This window comes from Stomoxys calcitrans, chromosome 3 (assembly GCF_963082655.1).
Source record: "Stomoxys calcitrans chromosome 3, idStoCalc2.1, whole genome shotgun sequence".
NCBI lineage: Eukaryota > Metazoa > Arthropoda > Insecta > Diptera > Muscidae > Stomoxys > Stomoxys calcitrans.
In genome coordinates, this window is record NC_081554.1 from 77385854 (window position 1) to 77395847 (window position 9994).

The following is a 9994-nucleotide window of genomic DNA, read 5'->3' on the forward strand; positions in this document are numbered from 1 at the left end:
TCAAGAAGTCAAGATCCAGGATCGGTTTATATGGCAGCTATATCAGGTAATGAACCGATTTAGGCCATACTTGGCAAAGATATTGTAAGTCAAAACAAACCACTTCATGCTAAATTTCAGTCCAATCAGATAATAATTGCGCACTCTAGCGGCTCAAGAAGACAAGATCCCACTTCCGTTTATATGGGAGCTTTAGGAGTTTATGAACTGGGGCCGAATTAACGCATATGTGATCGAGTGCGCCTTCGATTCAAACGAAATTTCATCTCGTATTTAATGGAAGTTATGCCATTTGTATATACATTTTTATGTCAAAGTTTTTATAAATAATGATCGATTTAAACACTCGCATTTATAAAATTCAAAAATCCCCGTTCAATGAAAAGATACATAATTGACAATAGAGAGATTTCGAACGATTTTACTCGTTCACGTATGCCACTGATTTTGACCATCCTAATCACAATTATTCGAAGTCATAACAAAACACCGCATGCAAAATTTCAGACAAATCGGATAAGAATTACGCCCTCTAGATGCTCAAGAAGTCAAGTTCCTGGATCGATTTATATGGCAGCTATATCAAAACATGGACAATGACAATCCCAACTGACCTACTCTAACTGCAGTATTCATGCAAAATTTTAAGTGCCTAGCTTCGAAATTTAGCGTGCTTTCGAAAGACGGACAGGCAGGGCTAAATCGACTTAGAATGTCAAGGCGATCAAGAAAATATATGCTTTGTTGAGTCTCAGATCAACATTTCGATGTGTTACAAACGGAATAGCTAAATTAGTATCCCTCCATCCTATGGTGGAAGGTATAAAAATGAATCTGTGTTTGTCTTTTTGTGTGTTGTGGGCTCAAAAACGACTGCAACGATTTTCATCAAATTTTCATAGATGGTAGAGTTTGAGCTCCCGATGAATAAAGGGTACCCTCACCCTTACTCCAATTTTCAAAAACGCCAGAATTCGGAGATGGTTGGAACGATTTAAGCAAAATTTGGTTTGCACACTTATAACGTTAACCCAAAATAACGAAATTGGTATTAAACTTTGGGGTCGTATAACCAGGGGGAACGCCCCACCCCAAAATCTACCCAACCGGACATGCTTATCTATTGGGACAGCGTGGGTATTAAATGAAAGGTTCTTAAGAGTAGAGTACGAACTTGATAGTGATTCCAAGAGTCGGGGACCCCGCCCCACCCCCCAAAAACCGCCCATACATGACATGTTTACGTAGTGGGGCAATATGGATATCAAATAAAAGATAATTGGAAGTAGAATACGGAGCTAACATAAAAACTTGGGGTCAAGTCTCAGGGCGGCGGCCCAACCCTAAAAACATCCCGCACCGCACCAAACAGACATGTAGACCGATATTCATCAAACTTTCACAGATGGTAGAGTTTGACCCCCCCGATGGATAAGGGGTACCCCATTTTTTTATGTCTAAGTGGGGAAAGGACCCTCCCCAAGCCCGATTTTCAAAAACGCCAGAATTGGGAGACGTTTAGACCGATTTAAGCAAAATTTGGTTTACACGCTTATAACGGTAACCCAAAAACTCGAAATTGGTATAAAACTTTGGGGTCATATAATCAGGGGGAACGCCCCACCCCAAAACCCACCCAACCGGACATGCTTATCTATTGGGACAATATGGGTTTTTTTAAATGAAAGGTACTTAAGAGTAGACTAAGAACTTGATATTGTCGGGGAGCCCTCCCCACCCCCTAAAAACTACCCATATAAGAAATGTTTACGGAGTGGGACAATATGGGTATTCAAAGGCAATTGGACGTAGAACATGAAACTTACACAAAATCTTGGGGTCAAGTCTCAGGAGTGACGCCCAACCCTAAAAACCACCCCAAACGGACTTGTAGACCGATCGGGACAATATGGGACTCTACTTAAAAGTAGAATAAGAAACTTATACAAAAATTTGGAGTATATTCTTAGACGGGTCGCTCCACCTCAAATTTATGCCCCAAATGGACATGTACTCCGAACGGGACAATATGAAACTCAGACCAAACGCATTTAAAAAAAAGAATGCGAAAATATTACAAAATTTTATTTCAATTTCCGGGAGTCGCCTCACCCCAAATGGACATGAAAACCAATCGGGAGAATATGGTATTCAAATGAAAGGATTTAAGAGTTAAATTTCAAATTTGGACCATGTCGAGAGGTGGCAGCAAACACTTAAGGGTATAGCAAAGCACACCGGGCCAGCTAGTGATCGATAAATCTAAATTTTATTTCTTCAAGTGTTCGAAATAAATATCCTTATCATTGTGCTTGTACTTGAATCGGGCAGCACTCATTGATGTGTGAGAAGTTTGCCTCTGTTCCTTAATGGAATGTTCATGTGGAAATTTATAGCAATAAATGTCCTAACTTTTGATTGAGGAGGCCACCGTAGCGCAAAAGCCTAGGTTCGAATCATGGTGAGAACATCGTAAACAAATTTTCAGCGGTGGTTATACCCTCCTAATACTGGCGTTAGACCGAGGCCACCGTAGCGCGAGGTTAGCATGTCCGCCTATGACGCTGAACGCCTGAGTTCGAATCCTGGCGAGACTAACAGAAAAGAATTTTCAGCGGTGGTTTTCCCCTCCTAATGCTGGCAACATTTGCGAAGTACTATGCTATGTAAAACTTCTCTCCAAAGAGATGTCGCACTGCCGCACGCCGTTCGGAATCGGCTATAAAAAGGAAGCCCCTTATCATTGAGCTTAAACTTGAATCGGACTGCACTCATTGATATGTAAGAAGTTTGCCCCTTCTCCTTAATGGAATGTTCATGGTCAAAATTTGCAATTTGCAATACTAGTGACATTTGTGAGATACTTTGCCATGTAAAACTTCTCCCCAAAGAGATGTCTCTTTGCCGAACGCTGTTCGGACTAGGCTATAAAAACAAGGCCCATTATCATTGAGCTTAAGCTTGAATCGGACTGCACTGATTGATATGTAAGAAGTTTGCCTCTGTTCCTTAATGGAATGTTCATGGGCAAATTTGCAGAAATAAATGTCCTGACTTTTGAATTGGTAATATCACAGTAAAGGTGCGGTGCATAAATACGGGTTTTAGATATCTTCAGCTTTATTTGCAAATAATGGGACAGGGCTCGCTACGCTGCGTCGTCTTTCACTCTCTTAATATTTTATTTGGGCTCTTTATTGCCATAGTTGGTAAATAAGTCCTAGTTGGGAGTGTTTTGGGGGTTGCTCATGCTCTACTCCCAAATACCTTTCATTTGAGCCCCATTTAGCTAGGTAGATATGCCGGGTTTGGTGGTATTTTGACGTAGGATGGCAATCCTGACACATGGATAACAGATTCGCTTTCTACTCTCAAATACCTTTTGAGTCCCTTATTGCCATGATTGGTCCATATATCCCGTTTTAAGGGTTTTGGGATGGGACGGTCCCCCACATACCTCACCTCATATTTGGACACTAAAGTTTTGTTTTTAGTTTATTATAAGAATGCAAACGAAATTTTGCTAAAATCGCACCACTTATTTCCGAGAACTGGCTTTTTTGAAAATTGGGGTAAGGGGAAGCGTCCGCCTCCTCCACAGATATCAAAAAATGTAGTAGCCTATTTTCACCCCGGGACCATTTTGCACCATCTGTGAAATTTCAAGAAAATCGGTTCAGCCGTTTTTGACTCTATACGGAACAAACAAACACAAATTGATTTTTATATGAAAGAAAGAAAATTTTTGCAAAAAGCTTATTTTTCTCTGCCTGTGGATTTTGCTTCAAAGAATAACTTTCGCATTAGTTACACTTGACACAAAATGTATACCCAACACGACGCTGATGAAGTCATCCTGAATGCAACAAAGCAGCAGGATTTTTTGCAAAACATGATTTAATTGTTTTTCCCCTGTTTAGCTGCAATCCGCTTTCAAGGGATGTTTTTGGCAAAAAGGTCTATGGTGTTTTTGTTTATTTTCCGTATTTTCTGCTTAAATCATGACGGACTTTCACTTGTTCAGCTTTTTGGAATCTAGCAGTATGTGTATATGTTGGTATCCAAGTAAATTTGTGCATCTGTGCGTTAAACGCAGTTTAAGATTCATTTAGGCGTTAAACTGAATTTACTTTGAGCGCTACCACTAAAAAGCGATGGGTAATGTTTCTGAAGGCAATTTAAAAAGGCCGGGAAACAATGGAAAAAATATTCAAAAAAATCGTTTACCATAAAATTTGACCCGGGCAAACTATAGTTATCCCTAAAAATGTACATGAGGACTTACTTGGCTATTGTTCAGTCCCCCAACCCGAAAATGTGAGTTCACTCAGAAGCCAGTTCGGCCCATTGTGACACCTTAGCAAGGAAAAGAAGATGATGAAACACACTGTTCCCCACTCCGTCCGAAGGCGAGACGGGGAAATGGAGATACATGAAAAAACAGGAGATATAGGAATAGAATAGGGGGCAAGCGCATATCTATCACGCCCACACACGAGTGCTTCCCCGCATCGTACCCCCACACTAACCAAATAATACACTCGCCAAGTCCCAAGCATTGATTCTGGGCGTCTGCGCATGCATGAAGATGTTGAAGATCTCATATCATCCCTGGTCGAAACAAACCAGTCATTTCCACGTTTCTAAGAAGACTCCCCAGAGACACATTTGCAATTTCGCCGAGATCAGAGAAGATACGCCCCCTAGGATGGAAAGCTTAAGCCAACACAGAGCCTTGAACCAGAAGCCCGTTCAGGGCCCTAAACACTCTACCACGCACTTCAAACTCATCGTCCTTGAATTTAAGGCCTTGAGGGCCACCGTAGCGCAGAGGTTAGCATGTCTGCCTATGAGGCTGAACGCCTAAGTTCGAATCCTGGCGAGACCATCAGAAAAGTTTTCAGCGGTGGTTTTCCCCTTCTAATGCTGGCAACATTTCTGAGGTACTATGCCATGTAAAACTTCTCTCCAAAGATTTGTCGCACTGCGACACGTCGTTCGGACTCGGCTATAAAAGGAGGCCCCTTATCGTTGAGCTCAAACTTGAATCGGACAGCACTCATTGATATGTGAGAAGTTTGCCCCTGTTCCTTAGTGGAATGTTCATGGACAACATTTGCATTTTTGAGGGCCGCCATACTGTCCACATATATTCTGAATTTCGAAGACGGCAGGTCCATTATCCGGATCGCCTTTGCAGCCAACGCAATGGCACAGACCTCTGCCTAGGCATCTAACTGACATGCCTATGTTGTGTATCTCCTGATTGGAGTCAGTCCTGAAGCCGTCAGTGAAGACCAAGGTCTCCTCCAACTCAAACACAGCATCCGCCTCCCACTCCTTCTTTCCGAGAAACGAATCTGGAACAGCCTCTCCGGAACTAGTTTTGGAGACAGGTAGTATGAGACCCTCCTTAGCCTACCTACGGCACCCATGGCCTCTAGAATGGAGCAATGGCCGTGTCCTTCTTCTTGCAGCATGCCAAATTCCCCAACGTAAGCGCTACCATAGCGGCACAGTCCTGACACATACCTTAACATGTTGCAAATTCGGCATCGCCTCCAGACCTGCCTGCGATGTGGATCTTAACGTCCCCGTGATCCAGACGCAGGCCAGTTTCCGTAACTTTCGAAGATCTTTGGTCCGTGTGCTTTTCTCCTCAGCCTAAGACCATACCAAGACTCCATATGTCAGCACCGGTCCATATTCCAGCACCTCCCACCTTTTCAGAAAACGAATCTGGAACAGCCTCTCCCGCCTCCCACTCCTTCTCTCCGGGAAACGTATCTGGAACAGCCTCTCCGGAACTAGTTTTGGAGACAGGTAGTCTTAGATCCTCCCCATAGAATGGAGCAGTGGCCGTGTCCGCCTTCTTTCAGCATACCAAGATCCCTCAGCGTAAGCGCTACCATAGCAGCACAGCCCTGATACATACCTCAACATGTTGCAAATTCAGCATCGCCACCAGACCTGCCTACAATGTGGATCTTAACGCCCTGATCCAGACGCAAGCCAGTTTCCGTACCTTTCGAAGATCTTTGGTCCGAGTGCTTTTCTCCTCAGCCTAAAACCATACCAAGGCTCCATATGTCAGCACCAGTCTCACAATGGCCGTTTACATCCAGTATATCATCTTCGGTGTCTAACTCCCCACTTTCTACCGAACCCCCTTCTGCATGAGTGGAGGGCGCACATCGCCTTTCGGCACCTTTCCTTCCTTTTCCAGTACAGTTTCGAATCGTGGGTAGGCCTAGTAGGCTCTGGTATTTACCCTCCCTTGGCAACTATAACCTAACTTTGAATAGATTTTCGAGTGCCTCGGACTTCTACGGTGCTTCTAGAATCCCTGGCACCTAGTACGAATTGCCTTTCGCGACTTGTTCTTTCCATCGGAATTTCGGTTTTTTCCGTCTGTGTTTGCCATTTTCAAATGACTTTTTAGATGACTTTTAACATCATGACCTTGTGAACTTGTTGAGAAATGCCCGCTTTATCCAATGTAACATCGTTGTCCATAGGATGCCAACGCAGATTGATACATAAATTTGACTAGGAATCTTTTTCTCAAACACTCCAAGTACTATCTCGGTGCTTTCGCATGTTCCCTTGCTTCCATAAAAAAAACGAGTAGTATCAGCGTCTTGTACAGTGTAATTTTTTTGTGTTGAGAAATGCCCGCTTTATCCAACGTAGCATCTATAAGCTAATATAATTCTTCTTTTCATTCATTTGTCATTCTGTTTGAAACATAACGAAATAATGGTCTAATACCCCATAAAGTATATATATTCATAGCCCTCATGACACTTTTGGTCGATCAAGCCATGTCCGTTTGTTCGTGCGTCTGAGGGAGGCACGCTAACTTTTGAAAAAATAAAGCTAGGCGCTTGAAATTTTGCACAAAAACTTCCCATAAGAGTAGGGCGGTCGGGATTGTAAATGGGCCATCTCGATCAATGTGTTGATATAGATTCCATATAAACCGATCTCAAATCTTGACTTACTGAGCCTCTAGAGGGCACAATTCTTATCCGATTTGGCTGAAATTTAGCACAATGATTTCTACTATGGCCCACATCGAAACCAAGTATGCCCCGAAACGCTCCAGATATAGCTTCAATAGCATAGTAATTCTTATCAATAGAATAGAAATTCTTATCCATAGCATAGTAACTATTGTCAGCTGTCATTAAATTTCATATTGAAGGTGGTATTTAAAGGGTGATTTTTTAGCTATTGTCTTTTTGGCAACAATGTCAAAATGCGTGCTCTGTTAAGAAAGTTCATCGCGCGCTTCTTACATTTCTCGACGAGGCTCATTTTTGGATCAATGTTTACATAAATAAGCAGAATTGTCGATTTTGGAGTGAAGATCGGCATTGCTACAGCTACCAATGCATCCATCAAAAATTCACAGTTTGGTGCGGTTTATAGGTTGGTGGCATCATTGGACCGTACTTCTTCAAAAATTATGTGAATCGTAACGTAACAGTGAGTAGTGAGGCTGGTGAACTGTCTTCTCTACTTGGGAATATAGCCATTAACAATATATTATTGTCTCTGAAAGAAAAAGGTGTAAAATTGGTCGCGTATGCTGATGACGTGGCAATTGCGGTGGGGGGAAAGTTTGCTAGCAATCTAAGATATATTATTCAGGAAGCTCTACGTGCAACAGCGAAGTGGGCTACGGTTTTACCAAGTGGACCAAAGTGGTACAGGTAGAAATCCATGCAAGACAGAATTAATAGTAGTCAGCAGGAGATACAAGTTGCCTACAGTGGGAGGAGAAAATGTAGCATTTTCAGAAAGTGCGAAATACCTGGGCGTTTTGCTGGACAGGAAATTGAAGTTCAAATCCAATATTTTGGAAAGGGCAAGAAAGGCAACTCTTGCCCTATACACCTGCAAGAGAGCAATTGGCGAAAGTTGGAGGTTTATACGCGCGTCATGCATTGGGTATGTACTGCAGTTGTCAGTCCTATAATGCTATATGGTGTTGTGGTCTGGTGGACGATGCTTCAAAAATCCACCATCCATTCAATACTCAACCGGATCCAAAGGATGGCTTGTTTGTGCGACGCCATCTGATGCACTGAATTTAATGCTACATATAATGCCTCTGGACATTGTGCCTAGACAAATTGCTGCGACCACTGTCGTGAGGTTAAGGGAGTTTTCTCTTTGGTCATGTGCCGGCTACGGACACTGTGTTATTCTTGATACAATATCCGATGTTCCAGACAGTGTGGATTACACCCTACCTTAGCCGCTTTTTGATAAAAAGAACTGTACCACTATTTCTGATAGAACCGATTGGAACTACGATATCCCTGGTAATAGAAGTTACATAGACTTCCATACGGATGGTTCCAACCTAGACAACCAGGTAGGCTTTGAGGTGTTCCTTAAAGATCTGGAACTGGTCACTTCGAAAAGGTTACCGGACCACTACAGTGTGCATCAAGCGGAGATCCTTGCAATTAAGGAAGTGGTGGAATGGCTATGATATAATGTCATAACGACGATTGGCATAAATATCTTCTCAGGCAGCCAGGCAGGCATTAAATCCCTGGAGAACGTATTTCTGAACACAAAAAACGCCCTCGAGTCTCGCAGATTTCTCAACACGATGTCTGAACTGTTCAAAATTCACCTGTCCTGGGTGCCGGGCCACAGAGATATCCCAGTGAATTGCTTGCGAAGCTAGGAACTACCTTACACGTTCCAGGAAAACTGGAATCTGTGGGTATGCCTCCAGCGACATGTAAGATAAATTCTCAGGACCAGGACCGAAGGACAACAAATGATAGTTGGTCACAAAGAGGGGGCTGTGAGCATCCCAAAACTATGTGGAGTAATTTAGACTCGAAGAGGTCTACCGCTTTGCTGTCACTGGCTAGAACAGACGACTCAGTCATTGTGTCCGTCATGACGGGTCACTGTCTAATCGGAAAACATGCTGACAGACTGAAGGATGCCAGCAACGACTTTTGCAGAAGCTGTGAGAACATCGAAGAAGAAGAGACTATAAAACATTTTCTGTGTGTATGTATCCCGCACTAGCAGTCAGAAGGAGTTCCACATTAGGTTCTCATTTCTTTGAGAAACCGTGTGATTTGGCGGATGTGAACATTCATAGCGCAGAGGTTAGCATGTCTGCCTATGACGCTGAACGCCTAGGTTCGAATCCTGTTGAGACCAACAGAAAACAGTTTGAGCGGTGGTTTTCCCCTCCTAATGCTGGCAACATTTGCGAGATACTATGCCATGTAGAAACTTCTCTCCAAAGAGGTATCGCATTCCGGCTTGCCGTTCGGACTCGGCTATAAAAAAGGAGGCCCCTTATCATTCAGCTTAAACTTAAATCGGACTGCACTTTTTTATATGTGAGAAGTTTGCCCCTGTTCCTTAGTGGAATATTCATGGGCAAAATTTGCATTTGCAGGTATACCGTCTCCCTGTCTCATTACTGTTGCATCCGACGTTGACAACTCTGGGGAAAATACGTAATTTAATATTTTTATTAAGGGGAAAACCATCGCAGAAAATTTTTCTAATGTTCACGCCAACATTTAAATCCGTGCGTTCTGATTTTAGAGGTTACTTTATAGTTTTTAGAGCGCACAACTATCCGATTACTGGCTTAGGTGTACGTCCATAGTGGCATGGGGCGGATAAATATCCGCACCCTTTTTTTTCAACCTAACCTAACTTATTCATAGATTATCGGAAAGACACTTACATGTATTAGATAACACCACGGCAGACTTTCAGACAGATTTAATGGAAGAGGGATTTCACCTAAGGTTTCCTAACTTGGTGGTGTGGGTAAGGCGGATTAGGTTTTCAGACATAAACACAATCACATGTTGAACGTAGATAGAGAATAGATCAGGGTGAGATGTTTATTGCAGCGAACTGGATAGTAACACCTAAATCTGCTTGAATAAATCTTTGCCGACTAATGGCCGGTTTTCGAGGTTACTTTTTTTAG